Source organism: Thamnophis elegans, chromosome 13 (genome assembly GCF_009769535.1).
Source record: "Thamnophis elegans isolate rThaEle1 chromosome 13, rThaEle1.pri, whole genome shotgun sequence".
Classification (NCBI taxonomy): domain Eukaryota; kingdom Metazoa; phylum Chordata; class Lepidosauria; order Squamata; family Colubridae; genus Thamnophis; species Thamnophis elegans.
This window is the reverse complement of record NC_045553.1, coordinates 8,930,294-8,951,666: the sequence shown is the minus strand read 5'-3', so window position 1 is coordinate 8,951,666 and position 21,373 is coordinate 8,930,294. Positions and strand designations below refer to the sequence as shown.

The 21,373-nt window shown below is 45.1% G+C and overlaps 1 long non-coding RNA gene across 2 annotated transcripts in view; it reads left to right on the top strand.

Annotated features, from left to right (window-relative positions):
• Positions 1-853: 853 nt before the first annotated feature.
• The window catches only part of LOC116516872, a 32,372-nt gene continuing 11,852 nt past the window's right edge, over positions 854-21,373 (top strand). Inside the window, exons 1-2 of one of the 2 annotated variants that reach the window (XR_004256397.1) lie at positions 854-944; positions 3,761-3,854. This is a non-coding gene — a long non-coding RNA (uncharacterized LOC116516872). Of the gene's footprint in view, positions 945-1,923; positions 2,144-3,760; positions 3,855-21,373 lie in introns of those variants that run through there. The other variant, XR_004256398.1, reaches the window with a different exon arrangement.

Here is a 21,373-nt window from a genome sequence, read left to right as displayed (position 1 = left end):
TCCCGTTTTTTTTTGGGGGGGGGGGAATCAGCTGAACGTAGGGATGCCACGCGGGCTCCTAACTTGGATAGACAGTGGAAATGGAGTTGGAAAAAAGCCATTGTTTCAATTGCGTAGAAACAACCCCCCCCCACCCGTCAGAATTAAAAGGCAAGAATGCGGCTGTAGCACTTTAGCCGTTTCTTCCTGAACCGCGTCGAATCTCTCTGAAAGTTACCTTCTGTTGTTGGAAAGAGTTGCGAGGGAGAAATCAACTTTTAAAACAAACCTTTTAAAACAAAATTGTGTGTCCGTGTTATTTTATTCTAAAAGTTTTGTTTTAAAAGTTGGTGTGTGTGTGTGTGTGTGCGTGCGCGTGTGTTTAACCCTCTGATGCACCTCTCCGTTGAAAAACTACTTGGGATGTCAAGTCCCTCCAAAAATCGCAGAAAATAAAAGTTTTCGGTCGCGTGCGTTTTATCGCTTTTGATAGATAATCAGGACTCGCTTATAGAAACATACATACATACGTGTGTGTTTGTATGAATGTATGTATATATGTGTGTGTGTGTGTATGTATGTAAAGACTGAGGGGGGGAAGGAAGGAAAGGCGGGGAAAAAGGAAAGGGGGGGGAAAGAAGGGAAAAGTTCTCTAGGAAGAGAGAGAGGGAGAGAGAGAGAGCTGCGGGGGAGGGGGGAAAATTTGTGAATGGAAGAATGTGTTTGTTACATTCATTGTTAAAATAAAAGAGAGGGGGCCTCTGACGCGGCGCCCGCCAGCAGCCAATCCGAGCGGGAGGGAGATTTTTAAATATCCCCCCGGCCAGCCAATGGCATCTCCGGCGCTCCAGACTAGCGCAAGGCAGGGCCAATGGCGAGGGAAGTATGCTAATGGCGAAATTTGGTCAGGCAGGAGGTGAATGTCAACTAGTCAAAGATGGAGGCTGGAGCGGAGGAGGCGTGAGGTTTGTTCTGGAGGGGGTTTCCCCTCTTTTCTCCCCCCCTCTCTTTTTCTTTCTCCCTTTCCTCTTCTTTTTTCCCCTTCCCCTTTCTCTCTCTCTCTCTCTCTCTCTCTCACTCTCTCTCTCTTTCTGCTTCTGCAGCCAGGTTGCCTCTCTCAAAGCAAGGCGAGAGGCGCGGCGCTTGCTCTGCTGCTTCCCTCCGCGGGGCTTCGAGCAGCGCCCGACCCTCGCACGGACCGCTCCCCGCGGGTCGAGCGCTGGTCGTTCAAAGCCGGATCTGAGCCGCGCTTGCCAAAGTCGGAGCAGCGCTCGGGCGCTTCTTTGGCCAACTTTTCCAGCGCTGCCCTCCCTCCCCTCCCCTCCCCACTCACCCACCCAATACCCCGCCCCCGCTTCTCAGCTTGGCTTTGCCGTCCCCCTTGGGCGGGTGGGGGGGAGAAGAAGAGAGGAAGGGGTGGGTGGGAGCCTTCATTGAGAAAAAAAAAAGGGCAAGGCAAGGAAAAGCGGGTTGGGGGCTGGAATGGGGAAAGCCAGAGGCGAGGCGTGCAGGGCTCTCCCCCTCACCCCCGTGTGTAGACGCGTGTGTGTGTGAATCTCTCGCTTTCTATAGGGTGGTTTTGTGAGTAGCATCCGGGTGACTGGGCGGAAATGGCGGGAGCTCAAGGCTAAAACTGGGGAGGGGGGTGTAGAGAGAGAAATCCAGAGGAGGGGGTAGCATTGCCAACGTGAGATCTCAACCAGGTGGGTGGGTTTTTTTTTTTCGTGGGTGGGTGGCGGGAGAGAGGAGAAAGGGGGAAAAAAAGGGGGGGAGATCGTGGCCGTGGAGGAGCCAGACTCCCCCCCTCCCCACGCGCGGGAGGGGAGGTGGGCGGCTTCCGTGCGAGCTCCCCCCCCTCTCGGTGGGCCGGGAGGCGCGTGGAAGAGGCGAAGATGGGGGGCGGCTGGGAGAGAGAGAGAGGGAGGGAGGGAGGGAGGGAGGGTCTTCTGCGCGCTGGGGCGGGAGCGTGGAAGGGGGGAGGGAGAAGGGGAAGGACCCCCCTCCCAGCTCCCTTGTAAGGCAGGCCTTCAACTCCGGACTTTTTAATTTAATTTTAATTGTTTGAAATTTATCCGGGGAGGGGAAAAAAGCTGAGAAAACACGCGGGAGGTTGGCACCAGCGCTTCTGTGCCTTTCCTTTTTCTCCTTCTTGTTCCTGCAAAGGGTGAGCGAAAGGCGGGCTTTTTTATTTTTATTTTTGGGGGGTGGGGGAGGGAAGGGGAAAAAAAATAAATTCCAGCTTTAAAAAAAAAAAAAACTTGGAAAGGGTGGAATTAAATCCGGAGAGAGCGCAGAAAAGTCCTGCCCATGTGCCCGGCCTCTAGCCCGTTTCGGAGAAATTTCGGAGTCTTTTTTCCCCCCTTCTCTGTGCGTCTCTCTTTTCCAGCTCTGAATTCTCACTCTGGGGAAAGTGGTGGGGGGGGGGAGGCGAGGTCTCTGGTTCGGATTGGAATGTCGAGGGGTAAAGGGGGGCAGGGGGCGTCCTTTGATCCGAATTGGGCCGGTTCAGGACGGCCTTTTCTCCCGGATTTGCACTTTTCCCTCTCCGTTTCGCCTTGCAAAAAGGTTTAATAGCTTGAACGCGGGACTGATTTGGTCGCTCGAGAAGGAATTTCGCTTTGGGTAATTTTTCTCTCTCTCCGCCCTTCATATAATCCTATAAGAGACGCAAAACTTCTCTCTCTCTCTCTTTCCCTCTCCCTCCCCCCTCTCTTTCTATTTCTTTCTTTCTTTCTCTCCTATTTCTTTATTTCTCTCTCTCTCTCTCTATTTCTTTCTCCCTATCTCTCTCTCTATATATATCTTTCTATTTCTCTCTCTCTTTTTATCTTTCTATTTCTTTCTCTCTCTCTCTCTCTCTCTCTCTCTCTCTCTCTCGCTTTGTCTTTCTATTTCTCCCTCTTTTTCTTCCTTCTTTTTTTCTCTTTTCCTTTTTCAATCTTTCGGGGACCCGGGCGATTCTTTGAAAACAGCGCGGAGCGGAAAGGGACGCCGAAGTCGAACTAAACTTTATAAACTTCGATTCTATAAGCCGCCTTGAGTCGCCCATGGGCGAATAGGCGGCGATATAAATTCAATCAATAAATAAACTCGGAGATTTTGGCTTTAAATAAAGAAAAAAGGGAGAGACAGAGCAGGGGGGGGGGAGGAAATCTGGGGAGCCCGCACCCCTCATTAAAAAAAAAAAACCCTTCCCAAAGCTCCATTTTGCGACCGAGAGGCCGCTCCGAAATTCCCCCAAACTTTGGCGAGAAGGTTTGGGACGGTCGGGCCGCTTAATCCCGCTCGAATCAACGCCCCGTGGCTACATTGTTGGTTTTTTTTCATTAAAACTATCTAGCAACCTTGCTTCCCAACCCGGCGTATATATGCTTCGAGTTTTACACGGGTGGAGTGGAGTGGAGAGGGCAGGAGGTTTAGTTTTAGAAAAGGCCGTCTCGCCTCGAATCCAACCTTTTAAACCCGACAAGATTCCCTGCGATCCGGGATCTTGTTCCATTTCCCCGCACAGAAGATCCTTTTTTAAAAAAAACATAACAGAGAGTCTGTTCCTTTGGCGAAGGGCGGAAAAAGATTGGCATTTATTTATTTTTGGAAAGGTTTTGGGTTGGTGTCTCTGTTTGCGTTTCTCTCCATAAAATAAAATTAAAAAAAAAAAACACAGCGCGGAATTGCGGGTTGTTTTTTTTTGTTGGAAAATAGGGTGAAGGGGTTAAAACGAAGAGTTTTCGGAGAGGGGAAGGTCGCTGGGAAAGTTTATCCTCTCCCTTTTCCAATCCAGATGTGGAACCTTTTCTCCAGCCTCCAAAAAAAACAACAACAACGCATATAAAACCGAGGGAGAAGACTAGAGGAATTTCCTCTGGAACAATCCGGTAGATTCCAGGATGTGTTTCTCCTTAAAATAAGAAGGCTTGAGAATCCGAGTGGTGTGTGCATGAAAAAAAAAAGTGTGTGTGTGTGTGTGTGTGTGTGTGCCCTGTCTGGGGTTGCACGTGCAACAGAGCTGAGGTTTTCCTGTCTCCTAGTTTTGCACTTTGTCCCAATTCTGCGGAGTTATCATCATCTGGTGTGTGTGGTCTTCGGAAGTTACGCAAGAAAAAAATTTCCCTATGTCCTCCAGCTTAAACCTTTCTTTGTGGCTGTTTCCCCCCCTTCCTTCCTTCCTTCCTTCCTTCCTTCCTTCCTTCCTTCCTTCCTTCCTTCCTTCTTCTCCCCCCCTCCCTTTCTTTTCTTCTATCTATCTATCTATCTATCTATCTATCTATCTATCTATCTATCTATCTATCTATCTATCTATCTATCAACTATCTATCTAATAATTATATCTATCTATCTATCTAATAATTATATCTATCTATCTATCTATCTATCTATCTATCTATCTATCTATCTATCTATCTATCATTTCTCTTCGATGGACCCTTATTTCTTGTTTTGTTCACTTCTTTGAGGTCTCCCTGATTTTCTCAATTTGCTTTAAATATCCAAGTTCTGCACCAACAAAATTATTTTTTAAAAAAGTTTGCTTAAAGACAACATGGAATTTAGGCAGGCGGCTTGTTCTCTCTGTTTGACCTCTGGTTAAAATTGTGGCGGGGTGGGTGGGTAGGGTTTTTTTTTGGGGGGTGGCGAATTTTTAAACACGGAGGAGGCCATTTTTTGGAAAGTTGAGGTTAAATATTGGCCTTTTTCCTTCCCTCTCCTCCCAAGCCTCCCTCTTTTACAGGGGGAATTTGAAACCCCCCCTTTTCTTTTGCAAAGATTGTGACTTGATTGGAAATTTCCTGCCAAAACTGAATGGGGTTTAAAAAGAGGTCTATTGTTTGGCCTTCCCACTTCTTAGATTGGTGGTGGTGGTGGGGTGTCACCTAAATCATTTGAAGTCTACCAAAAGTCCCCCCCCCATGCTGCAGTTTCAGAGGTGGGTCTTTCCTGCTGCGCCCCCCCCCCCCACTTTAAAAGATGGATGTAAAAAAAAACAAGTAAGTTTCAATAGCAGTGAGTTTTGCCATTTCCCATTTTTCCTTACCAATTCTGCTGTGCCACTTTCTTTCACTTGGGTGGATTTTATTGAGGGATTAAAACACGCCATGAATGTCAGGATTGGGATGGTTTCCTTCTCGGGGTATGCTTGTAGATTTTTGGAAAGTTTGTTTATGTTTGGGTGGGATTTTAAATTTGATGATGACGGCATGTTCGTAAACATTTGCAAAAGATGGACTCTGGACAACTAATGTTTCCTTCCTAGGATGCTAATAGAGTTTAGGACATTTATTTGTGTCTGTCTATGTGAGTGAGAGAGAAAGGGGGAGCAGCGTGTTTAAATCTGATTAGGATTGTATGTTCTGAACATTTTAAAAAGTATTGATTCTCCTATTAGGATTGCTAATGTTTTTTTTTCCTAGAATACGCTAGCAGAGTTTTTCAAATTTATTTGTGCATATGTGTGTTTAAATTTGATTATGATGGTACATTCTTAACATTTATAAAAATCTGATTCTTTCTTCTCTTTTTCTCCTTTCCCCATCCCTCCCTTTTCCTTCTGCATCTCTCCTTCCTCCCTCCTTTTTCCTTCTTTCCTCCTTCCTCCCTTTTTCCTTCTTTCTTTCCTACCTCCCTTTCTTTTTCTTCTTTCTTTCTTTCCTTCCTCCCTCTCTTTTCCTTCCTTCCTTCTTTCCTTCTTTTTTCTTCCTTCTTTCCCCCTCCCTCCCTTTCTTTTCCTTCCTTCCTCCCTCCCTCCCTCCCTTTCTTCTCCTTCCTTCTTTCTTTCCTTTCTTCCTTCATTTTCCTCCCTCCCTACCTCTGTAACTCCTAACTTTCCTTCCTCCCTCTCTTTTCCTTCCTTCCTCCCTTTCTTTTCCTTCTTTCCTCTGTTACTCCTAACTTTCCTCCCTCCATCTCTTTTCCTTCCTTCCTCCCTCTCTTTCTTTTCCTTCCACTGCAACTCATCCTCCCTCTTTTCCTCCCTTCCTCTGTAACTCTCCTCCTTCCCTCCACTTCTTTTCTTTCCTTCCTCTATATCTCTCCTCTGTCCTTCCTCTCTTTTTTCTTCCTTCCTCTGCAACTCTTCCTCCCTGCCTTCTTTCCTCCCTCCACGTGATGGTAGAGTGGTGAACGAGACCTCAGTTGGATTGCTTTCTTCAATATGTTTTCAGGAGGGGGGGGGAAAGCCCACCCAGAATTTTCTTTCTTTCTTTTTTAAAACGTCCCACTGAGAAAAATTGCTGGAAACCTTGGGCGTCTTCTCCTTACCGGCCTGTGCCCTTTTTCTGTTGTACTACTGGGAGCTGTCATTAGCAGTGCAATATTAAAAGGGCATTGGCTGGCAGAGGTTATCCATCTGCAAAATGACCAACCGAACTCGGTTGCAACTTCTTCCAACGGGCGACGTTGGTGGCTGCAATTAAGAGACTTTTTTTTACAGACTGGGGATTTGCCTTGGAAGCTTTTCTGGGGGCCACGTGAGCCCCTCCACACCGTGCTTCTTACATTAAAAAAAAAAAAGCAAGAAAGATTTCCTGGTGCTTTTTGGTGAAGTCCAGAGAGAGAGGGGACTGGATTTCACATTGGCTGGTGTGCATTTTGTTTGATCCGCCTTGCTCTTCGGTCTGGAATCTCAGGGGAGATTTGTGATGGTTTGCTTTTAAAAAGGACGCACACCAGGCTGCGTCGTTCTGCCTCACAGTGTCACAAATGCTGCTGCTTTCTGTTTTGAGAGGGTGACACATTCTTCCCAGCCACACACCAGCCAATTGTGGTAGTGTGCATCTCCTCTTCCCAGTTCTGAATGTGTAGTGCAGATTGCTCAAGCAACAAAGCTTGGATGGTGATGATCATGATTTTTAGTAATGCACGGGGACCTTCCAAAGATGTTTAAAATACCTCGGAGGGGTGGGGGGTGGGGCTGAGTTGGCAAGGAGAAAGAAAACTTCAGACCCCCTTAAAGAAAACTTTTGGAGAAAAAGAGCAATTCAAAGAAAACCTTTGCAGAAAAACAGTGATTAAAAAAAATCGTAATTGTCCGTAGTCTTGTTTGACTTCTTCTGTCCAAAGTTTAAATTAAGCCTGCATGGTGCACGCTTGGGAAGGATGTGCGATAGGGTTTTTACAGTTTGCGATGTGAAATGCTTCCTCCGAATGAACACCAGCTGAATTCATATTACATTTAATGGCAGATGTGGAGGGACGGAGGGAGAGAGAGAGAGAGTGAGAGAGAGAGAAGGATAAGGGTAGAAAATTAGATAAGAGGAAAAAAGTTATACTAGGAATCTTTGATACAGATTTTTGGATGTTGATTTATAGGCATGGTTTACAAATTCAGCAGGCAGCTGTTTTTCACCACTTGCTATGTTAAGTTCACGTCCAAATTTTGGTTTTTATGGGGAGGGGAGAGATTATATTAAAAAAAATCCCTTCTCACCCCTAGGAGTGAATATATCACACACACACACACCTATTTTCACATCCACGGGGCCAACGAGATTTGTATAACGCCCTTATTTTAAACCAGTTACAAGCACAACTGAGACCAAAATTTATTTTGCTAAGTGAGACAGTTGTTAAGGTGAGTTTTGCCCCATTTTACGATCTTTCTTGCCACTGTTATTAAGTGAATCCCTTCCGTTGATAAGTGAGGGTTAAGTGAATCTGGCTTCCCTATTGATTAAAAGGGAATTGATCACATGACCAGCAAGGCTCCCTAAATATGAACCAGTTGCCAAGCAGCTGAATTTGGATGGGAGGTCTGCAAATGTTGCAACTATGGAAAAAATGGTCATTTTTTCAGTGCCGTTGTAACTTTGAACAGTCACTAAATGAGTGACTGTATGGCCAGGTTGCTAAATGAGTGTCAGTATGGCCAGGACTACATGTATGTTGTAATAATGACTGGCCGAATGGGAAAGGAATTAATCTAACCTGCCTGGGTGCCCTTGAAGTAACCTCGCTTTTAAGGAAATGAGAAAATTTTATATTTATTTGGCTCACGCAGGCATTCCTCTCCCCCAATCCTGCCAGTCCCCCTGCCCCAGTTGTGGGGTGGGTGGGGGGAGATTGCCAGGTCTAGACATGATGACTTAGTAACTCTCTCCCACTTTAACTCCTTCCATTGAGAAACGAGTGAGAACAATCAACTGAATGGAACAGAAGTTGCCTTCAGAGGTTGTGGGAGCTTCATCCCTGGAGGCTTTCAAGAAGGGACTGGACTGCCCTCTGTCAGAAATGATGTAGAGTCTCCTGCTTGGGCAGGGGGTTGGACTAGATGACCTACAAGGTCCCTTCGAAAATCTGAATCTATCTAAGATGGTCAAAGATCTGGAGACTGAAATATAAGAAGAACGGTTGCTAGTCTAGGGAAGAGAAGGACCAGGGGAGACAGGATAGCAGTCTTCCAATATTTGAGGGGCTGCCCCAGAGAGGAGGGGGGTCAAGCTATTTTCCAAAGCACCCGAAGGCCAGAGAAGGAATAATGGATGGAAACTGACCAAGGAGAGATTCAACCTGGAAATAAGGAGGAATTTCCTAACAGTGAGAGCAATCAACTCATGGAATAGAAGTTGCCTTCGGAAGTTGTGGGAGCTTCATCCCTGGAGGCTTTCAAGAAGAGACTGAAATGACATCAGTCAGAAAAGTTGTAGTAGAGTCTCCTGCTTGGGCAGGGAGGTGGGGTTGGACTAGATGACCTACAAGGTCCCTTCCAGCTCTGTTATTCTGTATACAGGCCACTGCTGGGACCGCCGGCTCTGACAATATTGCACTACTGTTTATCTCAAATTTAGCAGTGCAATAATATTGTCAAAGCATTTGGTCCCAGTTCTGAGTCGTCCTCGCAGGTATCACGGCTGCCTGCTTCTCTTTGTGTCGCTGGAGGGTGTTTTATAGGTAGTCCTCGACTTAACGGCCACGGCTGAGCCCAACATTTCTGCTGCTGGGTTGTTAAGCGAGTTTTAAGCCCCATTTTTTTTAACGTCCTTCCACGCCACAGTTGTTAAGGAAATCAGCTCCAGCGGTTACATTAGAGACACGGTCGTTAAGCGAATCCACCTCCCCCGTTTGACTTTGCTTGTAAACATTCGGTTTGCCAAGTGTCTGAAGTTGGGAGCGCAGGGATGCTGAGACAGTCATAAGTTTGAAAAATGGCCGCAAGTCACTTTTATCGTGCTGCTGTTGTAACTTTGGCCACTAAATGAATGGTTATAAGTTGAGGACTACCTGTATACATGTTTTATAATAAATGGAGAGGATCTTTCTCTCTTACCCCTCCCAACATCTTGTTTTGCATTCGTTTTTGTGTGTCCGTGTGTGTTTGCATGTGTGAAGGTGAGCGCCTTCCTCATCTCTCTTATCTATAGATGCATAACTCTGGAACGGGTTGAGCAATTTCAATCAAACTTGATACACAGATGACTTACTCTCGGGAAACAAATACTGTGGGTGTAAGATGCCTCTTAACACCCCTTGGTGTGTGTGTCTCTGTGTGTGTGTGTTCCAGCATAACTCTGGAATGCCTGGGCTGCTGAAATGAAAAGGGTTGAATTATATCTATAGTGTCAAATCACAATACTTTTGACAGTGATAGTGTGCATTCTGGATTTCAGTTCATGTGTGTGTGATGGGGTGTTCCAGCATTACTTTGACACTATAGATATAGTTCATTCCTTTTCCTGTCTAATACAGGTTTAGTATAAATAAATACCGGGGCAAGGCTGAGTTATCAGCTAGTTTTCAATAAAATGCCTAAGCCAACATCTCCCCATTTCCCCTGGAGGCAGGTTGGAAAACGCGATGTGTCATCTTGGTTTGCGAAACCATCACGTTGTGGTTTGTTAAGATTTTTTTTTAACCTAGGAAAAGCTGGCTAAGGGGGTGGGGTGGGGCTGTTGCACAAACTATCATTCTGCAAGCCGTAGTTTACGATCATACATCAGTGTGAATTCAGCTGTGGCTGGGGGATAATGCTTGTGTAACCCTGGATAGAAGGCATGGCATACAGTGCGTTTTATTATAGATTTTTTTGTACAGGTAGCTCTGTTCCACAACGGAGCCACACAATGGATGACGTTTCTGTCGTTGAAGTGAGACATTTGTGAAGTGAGTTTTGCCCCGACATTACTTGCAACCATTGCTGTGAATCTCCGCAGTTGATAAGTTAGGAACACGGCCGTTAAGTGGATCTGGCTTCCCCATTGAGTTTGCTTGTCAAAAGGGGATCCCGGGATGTTGCAACCATCGTAAATATGAACCAGTTGCCGAGCATCTGAATGGTTCCCCATGTGGGAGGCTGCAATGGTTGTAAGTGTGAAAAACCGGTCATAAGTCTCTTTTTTCAGTGCCGATGTAAGTTTGAACCATCCCCAAATGCCCTGTTGCAAGAGCTACCTTAGAACTAAGTTGGATTCTCCCAATTTGCTTATCGGATCTAGTTCGTCGTATAGTTGTATCCACACAACATGCTGGTTTAAATTAATCTTGGTTAAGAGTGGGGGTTGTTTTGTGTAGGCAAAATCCAGGCTGCTTGCTGAGTTTATTCTGAATTAAGCGTGTTGTGCAAATACAGAGAGTGGGGGGGAGGCAAATTCAGTTCTCATTTCTTCCTTCCCAAAACAGCTGTGGTTTACCGCTTGGTTATGATTTGGGCTTGATAATTAAGGTCCAATAAAAAAGTCTTTTTAAAAAAAGTCTTTGCATACTTTCTAACCAATCGGTCTTTTCAACCAATCCACAAGATAGAATTGGGCTTGGTAATAGTTGGGGGAAATATTGCTTGGGGCAAAAGAATTGTTTTTCTCCCCTCTTCCCATCTTTGGTGAGAGTTTGACTATATCTAAATCTAGATTTGGCCACGTTGGATCTCTTCAGATGTTTTCATTGGTGCATTGCTTTTCCCATTTCACAACTGTAACGGCCGCCTTTTGCTCAGAACAAAAATTGCCACCACCATTGGGAAGCATATTTTCTAGTCTCTCTACAATTCAATAGGGACTTGGTAGCTCAGTGGCTAAGATGCTGAGCTTGTCAATTGTCAAAGGTTGGCAATTCGGCAGTTCGAATCCCTAGCGCCGCGTAACGGAGGGAGCTCCTGTGACTTGTCCCAGCTTCTGCCAACCCAGCTGTTCAAAAGCACGTAAAAAAAGCAAGTAGAAAAATAGGGACCACCTTTGGTGGGAAGATAACAGCGTTCCGTGCGTCTTTGGCGTTGAGTCATGCCGGCCACATGACCACGGAGATGTCTTTGGACAGCGCTGGCTCTTCGGCTTTGAAATGAAGATGAGCACCACCCCCTAGAGTCGGGAACAACTATGTGCGAGGGGAACCTTACAGTTCAATAGCAGAGAATACAGGTAATCCTCGAGTTACAACCGCAACGGAACCTGAATTTTAGTTTGATAAGCGAGACATTAACAAACGCCTCACTTAGCAACCTAAATGTTGGGCTCTGTTGGGGTGTCATAACTCGACACTTAACAAAGCGAGCTTGCCTCATTTTACGACCTTCTTTCCTTGCCACCATTGTCAAGTGAATCGTTTGCATTTCTCAAACTAGTAACGTGATTGTTAAGTGGATCTGGACTTCCCCGTCGACTTTGCTTGTGATAAGAGGTCGCAAAATGGGGCCTCTGTCATAAATAGGAACCCCTTGCCAAGCATCTGGGATTCTCCCACGGTTGTTAAGTGTGAAAAGTGGTCCTAACTCACTTTTTCCCCCAGTGCCGTTGTAACTTGGAGCGGTCGCTAAGTGAACTGTCGTAAGTGGAGGACTGCACTTGCATTTGTAGCTCAAAGTGTAGGGTCTTTGGTGGTCTCTGAGATTGAATGTTTTTGGGTCCTCGGAAGAGCTGAGCTCTTCTCACTTAGAGTCCCAAATCAAAAGTTATTTCAGACTCCTTAAATCAGTTTTATAAATGAAGTGAAGTTGGTTTGGGGGTGTTTGTTGACTGCCTGAGTTGGGGAACGTGGTTTCTGCGCACCCTGAAGGGGCATCAAAGCAGCTCAACCTTAAGACTCCCCAGTTTTCCATCCAATGGGTTGACTTCTAAACAGATTCTAATTTGATACAGGAGAATATTGGTAGCTCGGTTGACATGAGGGATGCTTGGTGCTCTCTGAGCTTGGTGGTTTTCTTGCAGGCATTTCATGACCCAACTAGGTTACATCATCAGTGCTAGAAGGGAGTGGGGTTTGCAGGGAGGAGGAGGAGGAGGACTGTGGGGTTCTTGGTGCTTTCTGAGTTTGGTGGTTTTCTTGCAGGCTTTTTGTAATCCAGCTAAGTAACATCATCAATTCTAGAAGGGAGTGGGGTTTGTTGAGAGGAGGAGGAGGAGGAGGAGGAAGAAGAAGAAGATGATTCTAATTTGATAAGGGGAAAATATTGGTAGCTCAGGGCTGCTTGTTTTCTTGCAGGCGTTTCATGAGCCAACTAGGTAACATCATCAATTCTACAAGGGAGTGGGGAGGACGAAGAAGAGGACCATGGGGTCCTTGGTGCTCTCTGAGCTTGGTCGTTTTCTTGCAGACATTTCATTACCCTGCTAGGTAACATCATCAGTGCCAGAAGGGAGTGGGGTTTGCGAGGAGGAGGAGGAGAAGAAGAACATGAAGGAGGAGGAGGACTATGGGGTCCTAAGTGCTCTCTGAGCTTAGTTGTTTTCTTGCAGGCATTTCATTACCCAAATCTACAAGGGAGTGGGGTTTGTTAAGAAGAGGAGGAGGAGGAGGAAGAAGGAGGAGGAGGAGGGGGGGGAGTGGGAAGAGAAGGAGGAGAAAGATGAAGGCGTTTTCTTGAAGGCCTTTCATGACCCAACTAAGTAACACCATCAGTGCTACAAGGAGTTGGAGTTTGCAGAGTGGAAGAGACAGGACTGTGGGATCTTTGACGCTCTCTGAGCTTGGTTGTTTTGCTGAGGATGTTTCATCGCCCATCTAGGTAGCATCATCAGCGCTATTAGCTATTAGCAATGATGATGTTACATAGTTGGGTCATGAAAAGAACCAAGCTCAAAGAAGAACGCCAAGGATCCCGATATTTGAGGTGCTGCCACAAAGACGAGGGGAGGGGGGGGTTCAACCTATTCTCCAAAGCACCTGAGGGCAAGACAAGAAACAATGGGTGGAAACTAATCAAAGGAGAGAAGCAACTTAGAACTAAGGAGGAATTTCCTGACAGTGAGAACAATTAATCAATGGAACAACTGGCCTCCAGAAGTTGTGAATGCTCCAACACTGGAAGTCTTTAAGAAGATGTTGGATAGCCATTTGTCTGAAACTGTATAGGGTTTCCTGCCTGAGCAGGAGTAAATTTAGACAGATTCAGATTAACATAGTTGGAAGGGACCTCAAAGGTCATCTAGTCCAACCCCCTTCCCAAGCAGGAGATCCTACACCATTTCTGACAGATGGAAGTTGACTAGACCTCCAAAGTCCCTTCCATTTATTTTAGGACTATTCGGGGGTCTCCATGTGGGGGTCTCAAAAACATCAAGACAATCCCTGAAATGGTGTGACCAAACCTTCAAGCCTCCTTTTGGGGCATCGCATGTGTGGGGCATGTTACAAGCAGCAAAACCTTTGATGGTATCTTTCCAGCCGCCATCTTCAGTTTCTGGACTGAGTGGGTCACCCCTGAGACAGTTTATAACAGCGGTCACCAACTGGTGGTCCGTGGATCACCAGTGGTCGGCAATAAGATTTTGGTGGTCCGCCGAAAAATTATTTGCATTTTTTATATTTATAGCTTCAGCTAGATTTATATTGGGGATTTCTTTTAAGTGCTAAAAGTAAAAGGTAAAGGTTCCCCTTGCACATATGTGCTAGTTGTTCCCGCCCCTAGGGGGTGGTGCTCATCCCCGTTTCAAAGCCGAAGAGCCAGTGCTGTCCAAAGATGTCTCCGTGGTCATGTGGCTGGCACGACTCAACGCCGAAGGCGCACAGAACGCTGTTCCCTTCCTACCAAAGGTGGTTCCTATTTTTCTACTTGCATTTTTACGTGCTTTCCAACTGCTAAGTTGGCAGAAGCTGGGACAAGTCACGGGAGCTCACTCCGTTACGCGGCGCTAGGGACTCGAACCACCTAACCGCCGACCTTTCTGATTGACAAGCTCAGCGACTTAGCCACTGAGCCACCGTGTCCTGTCTTTTAAGTGCTATATGTGGTTAATGTGACATAAGTACTACCCTGTTTCCCCAAAAATAAGCCCTCCCTTAAAATATTGCAACACAGCAGCAGCCATGAGGTGACCACACTCGCCGCCTCCAGCACCTCAAAAATAATAACACCTCCCCGAAAATAAGGCCAAGCACCTTATTTCGGTGGGAGGGGGTGTCAAAAGAAAATAAAACTCTGTTACAAAAGCAAGACCCTGTCACAAAAAACAATTTGACCTAACAAATTTCTCCAAAAATAAGACCTTGTCATAAAAACCGATTTGACGTACCGTGTTTTCCCAGAAATAAGACCCTGTCACAAAAAACGATTTGACCTACCGAATTTCTCCGAAAATAAGACCCTGTCACAAAAAATGATTTGACCTAACGAATTTCCCCGAAAATAAGACCCTGTCACAAAAAACGATTTGACATACCGTGTTTTCCCAGAAATAAGGCCCTGTCACAAAAAACAATTTGACCTACCAAAGTTCTCCAAAAATAAGACCCTGTCACAAAAAACAATTTGACCTACCGAATTTCTCCGAAAATAAGACCCTGTCACAAAAAACAATTTGACCTACCGAATTTCCCTGAAAATAAGACCCTGTCACAAAAAACGATTTGATGTACTGTATTTTCCCCGAAAATAAGACCCTGTCACAAAAAATGATTTTGACGTACCACATTTCCCTGAAAATAAGACCTTGTCACAAAAAACGATTTGAGGTACCTTATTTTTGGGGAAAACGCGGTACGTCAAATCGGTTTTTGTGGCAGGGTTTTATTTTTGGGGAAAACGCGGGGAATGAAGACAATGGATTTTCCAGGCAGTGCGAAGCGTGTCTATTCAAAGACGTCACTCCTGTTGCTGATATGACATGTCCCGCATACCTGAGAAGGGTTTACCTTTCTAGGATTATTTTAAAAAAAAGAACAAAGAAAAAGTGAAGGGGAAAAAATGCTTTAAAGTAAACTGAAGAGTTGACAAACTGGTCTGGGTGAGTAACAATTCCATCAAGGGAGAAGTTGAGAGAAAAGGAGTGGAACGCAACTCTTAGAAGAGTCCATAAAGACATGTTTTTATGGGTCTCATTTGGGCTTTCCTTACCCACTTCTCCACCCACCTCTGTACACAAACACAATCCCATCCCTCTCGCATAATCCTCACACAGTCCTGTTAGGCCACAGTTGAGAAGGCAAACTAATTTCGCTTTCCCATTTAGCTAAAAAGAACCTTTTCTTTATGGTCAAAAGACAGTAGCCGGGGTAGGTTTCATTTCTTTCATCGAAGCTATGCGGGGGCATCTTTTGTGGTGGGCCAACATCCCAGCAGCAGCATGCTACTGATAATGTTACCTAGTTGGGTCGTGAAATGTCCAAGCAAAAAACCAAGCTCAGAAAGCACCAGGGATTCTAAAGTAGTAGTAGTTGTTGTCCTCCTCCTCCTCCTCCTCCTCCTCCTCCTCCTCCTCCTCCTCCTCCTCCTCCTCCTCCTCCCCTCCCTTCTAGCACTGATGATGTTACCTAATTGGGTAATCAAGTCAAACAACTGACCTCAGAGAGCATCAAGGACCCCACAGTCCTCCTCTTTCTGCTCCTCCTCTCCCTTCTAACATGGATAATGTTACCCAGCTGGGTGATGAAACGTCTGCAAGGAAACAACCCAGCACAGAGAGCACCAGGGAGAGTGTGTGTGTGTGTGTGTGTGTGTGTTACAGAGCCGTTTCCTGCCTCCTCAAGGTGTAAGGAATACGGAGGTTGCTTTTCTCCCTCCCTTCTTTAATTCAGCTTAGCCCACCCTGAACATTGATGGAAGATAGCTTTCCTGAAAGCTGTTGATTTGGGAAGTGGAGGACAGGGAGGGGGGGAAGGACTTTAAATAGTTTAGAAGGGGGAGGGAGAAAACCCTCTTGGGGGAGAGGGGGGGGGCAAAGAAATACCAAGAAGGAATTGGAGCTCCTTTGCAGAGGGAGGGAAAGGGGGGGGGGCATAGGAAGGTCTTTGAATCCTGCTAACAGATTGCACATTCCTAAGGTGTTTTAGGGCTGACCCCGGATGGCGGAGGAATTTGAGAGAGAAAAGGAAGATTTGAAACCTCTCCTGGAGCAGTGTGTGTGTGTCTATGTGTGTGTGTGTGTGACAAAGGAAATTGCAGATGTGTGTGTGTGAAACATTCCAATTTCTGCATCCACTTGGGCGCTGGAGGGAAAAGGGGGGATTGTAGGAATGCAGAGAACCAAATGTTGAAAGAACAAATCTGCCTCTCTCTCTCTCTCCCTTGCATAAAGCTCTTAGAAGGAATTCCCTCAGTTTTATTTTGATTTATTTGTGGATTCATTGTGGGGGAACGGAAATAGAATATTACGAAGAAGAAAGCTTCCCTGCCTATGGGAAGGGGGGGGTGCCAGGAGGGTGGAGTTGGGGGGCTTTTAAATAGAACAGAGCTGTTCGGGGGGGGGGGGGTTGATCTCTGTTGATTCAGATAGCAGTTTTCTTTCTTTTTTTCTTCTTTCTCTTTCCCTTTTCTTTCTTTTATCTCCTTTTCTATCTCTTTTCTTTCTTTCTCTTCCTTCCTTCTTTCCCATTTTTCTCTTTCCATTCCTACCTCTATCTCTCCCTTTCTTTTCCTTCCTTCCTTCCCATTTCCCTCTCCTCCCTTTCTACCTCTATATCTCTTCCTCCCTCCGTCCCTTCCTATCTCCTTTCCCTCCCTCCTTCCCTTCCTATCTCTATATCGCTCCCTTTCTTTTCTTCCTTCCTTCTCATCTCCCTTTCCCTCTCTTCCTTCCTACCTCTATATCGCTCCCTTTCTTTTCTTCCCTTCCTTTCTATCTCCCTTTCCCTCTCTTCCTTCCTACCTCTGTATCTCTCCCTTTCTTTTCTTCCCTTCCTTCTCATCTCCCTTTCCCTCTCTTCCTTCCTACCTCTATATCGCTCCCTTTCTTTTCTTCCCTTCCTTCCTATCTCCCTTTCCCTCTCTTCTTTTCCTTCCTTCCTCCTTCCCTTTCTCCCTCTATATCTCTCCCCTTCTTTTCCTTCCTTCCTATCTCCCTCTCTTCACAGAAGGGAGGCGATGACACCTGCGCTGTCTGAGTGAGGCCAGAGCGAAGGTTTAATCATGAGGTTTTGATCTGGAGGCTTTCGGGCATTTGTGGGCGTTTGTGTTTAACTCACCCTGTGTGCTTCCTCTGTGATTCAGAAAAGGGTCATTTGGGGAAAGTACTTGATGTAAACTCAGCTGCAAAGCACTTCCTGCAGGTAAGAGTCTAGTCCTCAGGAGGGCTGCTAGGGGGTGTGCCCTCTTTTTGACTGATTGGGTTGGAAGAAATTTTTTACTTTTTAAAAGAAAAGAGGGGGGAGATTGCTGAGCAAGGAGGTAGGTGGGATGGCTCAGGGATCCACTCTGGAAGGCAGCTGAGGTTGGAGATTTGGGAAACTTTCCCCAACCCATCTCAGGCAGGTTGGCTCTTGCAGGTCTTAAAAAAAAAAGCTTCCACTTTTAGGCAGGATTTGTACCAGCTTGTTAGATAGCTTGAAAAGCCAGAAATGGAATGTCAAGAATGCAAGGCTGAAAAAAGAAAGAAAGAAGGAAGGAAGGAAGGAAGGAAGGAAGGAAGGAAGGAAGGAAGGAAGGAAGGAAGGAAGGAAGGCCCAACAGAGAAAGTGGGAGGGAGGGAGAAGAGAGACCCAACAGAGGGAGGGAGAGAGAAAGAAAGAAAGAAAAAGAAGAAAGAAGGACCCAACAGAGAGAAAGCGGGGGGCAAGACCAGAGAGAGGGAGGGTGGGAGGGAGGGAGAGAGAAAGAAAGACCCAACAGAGAGAGAAAGAAAGAAAGACAAGAGAAAGAGGGAAGAGGAAAGGAAGGAAGAAAAGAGGAGGAACCAAGGAAAGAAAAAGGAGGGGGAAAAGGAAACAGAGCAAGAGAAGAACGGAAGGGAAGAGCAAGAAAAGAAAGGGAGAGGAATCAAGGAAGAGGGAGGGAAGAAGGAAGTGGAAGGAAGGAAGGGAAGAGGGGGGGGGAAGAAAGAAAGAAAGTGTTTAGAAAGAAATGACAACAGAATTCTTGCCAGTGGGTGTTGTTGCGGTGTTGTTGGGTTTTTATTTATTTTTTGCCTTTTGGGATGTGTGCACCACTTAGCCAAAAAATGGATACAGGGAGGGTAGAAATATATATTTCCACCCAGAACCAGTGGCCTTTGAAATCTATAGGCAATTAGCTTTCTTTCTTTCTTTCTTTCTTTCATTCATTCATTCTCTTTCTTTCTTTTTCTTTCTTTCCTTCCTTTTTAAAAAAAAGCAATGCAAAGGTATCACCTTTTCTGACAGATCCGATCCCCCAAATGCTGATAAAAATATATATCTATTATTTAGGTGTTTAGACACTTTTTAAAGGGGGTCGCAAAGCCATCCCGGTGCCCCCCCCCCCTTGTCCCCTTAAATCATTTCCTAATGATAAGGACTTACTAAAAGCCCTGGGAATCTTGTATCCAGAGTCTTGGGAGAGGAGATTAAAAAAAAGTTTCTGGGGCCAAAATAACACTTTTCAGCCCGTCTTTAATTTGCAACTGAATGGGGGTTAAACCTATTGCCGCTGCGCAGGAGGAGTTTGAGCTGACATCTATTCAGCTTTCCTGCAAAACCTATTGTGGGTGGTTTAGTTCACTTTCTGTAGATGGTCCCTGGCTTAATACAGCTTTTTTTTTTTAGTACTGATTCCTCTTCTCCTTCCCCTCTTCCCCCCCACCCATCTGGGTTTCCCCCCATCTCAATTATGGGGTTTTGTATCAGCGGGGCAGGTTGGGGGGGGGGAGTGTGAGGAAACACCCAATTGAGTGGTTACTTATTTTTACTTTTTAAGCTTGCCTTCAGAAATCGTGGGTGCTTCTATCACTGGAGGTTTTTAAGAAGAGACTGGGCAGTCACTTGTCTGAAATGGTAGAGGTTCTCCTGCTTGAGCAGGGGGCTGGACTAGAAGACCTCCAAGGTCCTCTCCTCTACTGTACTCTATTCCATCTTCTCTTATATTCCATCTTCTCTTATATTCCATCTTATATTGTCTCTTCCACTCTACTCTATTCCATCTTCTCTTATATTCCTTCTCTTCTCACCTCTCCTTTCCTCCATCTTCTCTTATATTCCACCTCTTATATTCCTTCTTTTCTCACCTTTCCTCTATTCCATCTTCTCTTATATTCCATCTTCTCTTATATTCCATCTTATATTCTGTCTCTTCCACTCTCCTCTATTCCATCTTCTCTTATATTCCTTCCCTTCTCACCTCTCCTTTCCTCCATCTTCTCTTATATTCCACCTCTTATATTCCTTCTTTTCTCACCTTTCCTCTATTCCATCTTCTCTTATATTCCATCTTCTCTTATATTCCATCTTATATTCTGTCTCTTCCACTCTACTCTATTCCATCTTCTCTTATATTCCTTCTCTTCTCACCTCTCCTCTCCTCCATCTTCTCTTATATTCCACCTCTTATATTCCTTCTTTTCTCACCTTTCCTCTATTCCATCTTCTCTTATATTCCATCTTATATTCTGTCTCTTCCACTTTACTCTATTCCCTCTTCTCTTATATTCCTTCTCTTCTCACCTCTCCTCTCCTCCATCTTCTCTTACATTCCACCTCTTATATTCTTTTCTCACCTTTCCTCTCCTCCATCTTCTTTTACATTCCACCTCTTATATTCCTTCTCTTCTCACCTTTCGTCTATTCCATCTTCTCTTATATTCCATCTTCTTTTATATTCCATCTATTCTATCTCTTCTCTTCTACTCTACTCTTATATTCCATCTTCTATTCCATCTCTTCTCTACTCTACTCTATTCCATCTTCTCTTATATTCCATCTTCTATTCTATCTCTTCTCTTTACTATTCCATCTTCTATTCTTCTTCTCTACTCCATCTTCTCTTATATTCCTTCTCTTCTCACCTCTCTTCCATCGTCTCTTACATTCCTTCTCTTCTCACCTCTCCTCTCCTCTACTCCATCCTCTTATATTCCACCTTCTCTTATATTCCATCTTCTATTCTATCTCTTCTCTTCTACTCTACTCTATTCCATCTTCTCTTATATTCCATCTTGTCTCCTCTCTTATTTTTGCTGTTGAATACAGTCCTATCAGTTCATTTTGTGTTCATTTTTTTTCCAATATGTGCTTCTATCAGCCATAACTGTTTTTATTACATAATTATTATTTTTTGGTAATGCCAGACTGATTTTTATGTGTTAATCCAAAGAAAGGGAGGTTGTTTTATCGTTCAAAAGAATTAATAAAAAAAAAACAATAGATGATAAAAACAGCCGCAAAAGGATCATTTCTGCCAGCAGTGGCTTTTCCCTGTGATGTAAACACAGATGAATTGAGGAGAGCACATGTGCTTTTGTATGTGTGTGTGTGCGTGTGTGTGTGTAGGGACGCGGTGGCTCAGTGGCTAAGACGCTGAGCTTGTCGATCAGAAAGTTCAGCAGTTTGAATCCCTAGCGCCGCGTAACAGAGTGAGCTCCCGTGACTTGTCCCAGCTTCTACCAACCCAGCAGTTTGAAAGCACATAAAAATGCAAGTAGAAAAATAGGAACCACCTTTGGTGGGAAGGGAACAGCGTTCCGTGTGCCTTCGGTGTTGAGTCATGCCGGCCACATGACCACGGAGACGTCTTCGAACAGCGCTGGCTCTTTGGCTTTGAAACGGAGATGAGCACCGCCCCCTAGAGTTGGGAACAACTACCACATATGTGTGTGGGGAACCTTTACCTTTAACTTTAAGTGGTCATTAAATGAACTGTCGCAAGTTGAAGACTACCTGCATAACTTTTTGAATTCTTCAAAACTTACAAAATCTCCAATATACACAGACTATAACATTATATGCTCCTGTTATCTATCTACTACTGTTATCGAAGAACTCTGTGCTAAATAAACTACGCACTCCGGAACACACTTGTGCAAAAATAAGTTCCCAGGTAAGTGAGTTTAACATTGCAACTGGACACAGATAGTTTCAAGGAGCTCTATTTGATAATTCGGACCCCATTTAAATATGGGCACCATCAAACAGAATGCAATTCAATGGTGAAAAACGTAAGGCTCTACATTTAGGCAAGAAAAACCAAATGCACAGGTACAGTATAGGTGGTACCTTGCTACATAGTAGTAAATGTGGACAAACATTTAAATAGGAGCCAGCCGTGTGCAGCAGCAGCTGCCAAAAAAGCCAACACAGTTCTAGGCTGCATCAA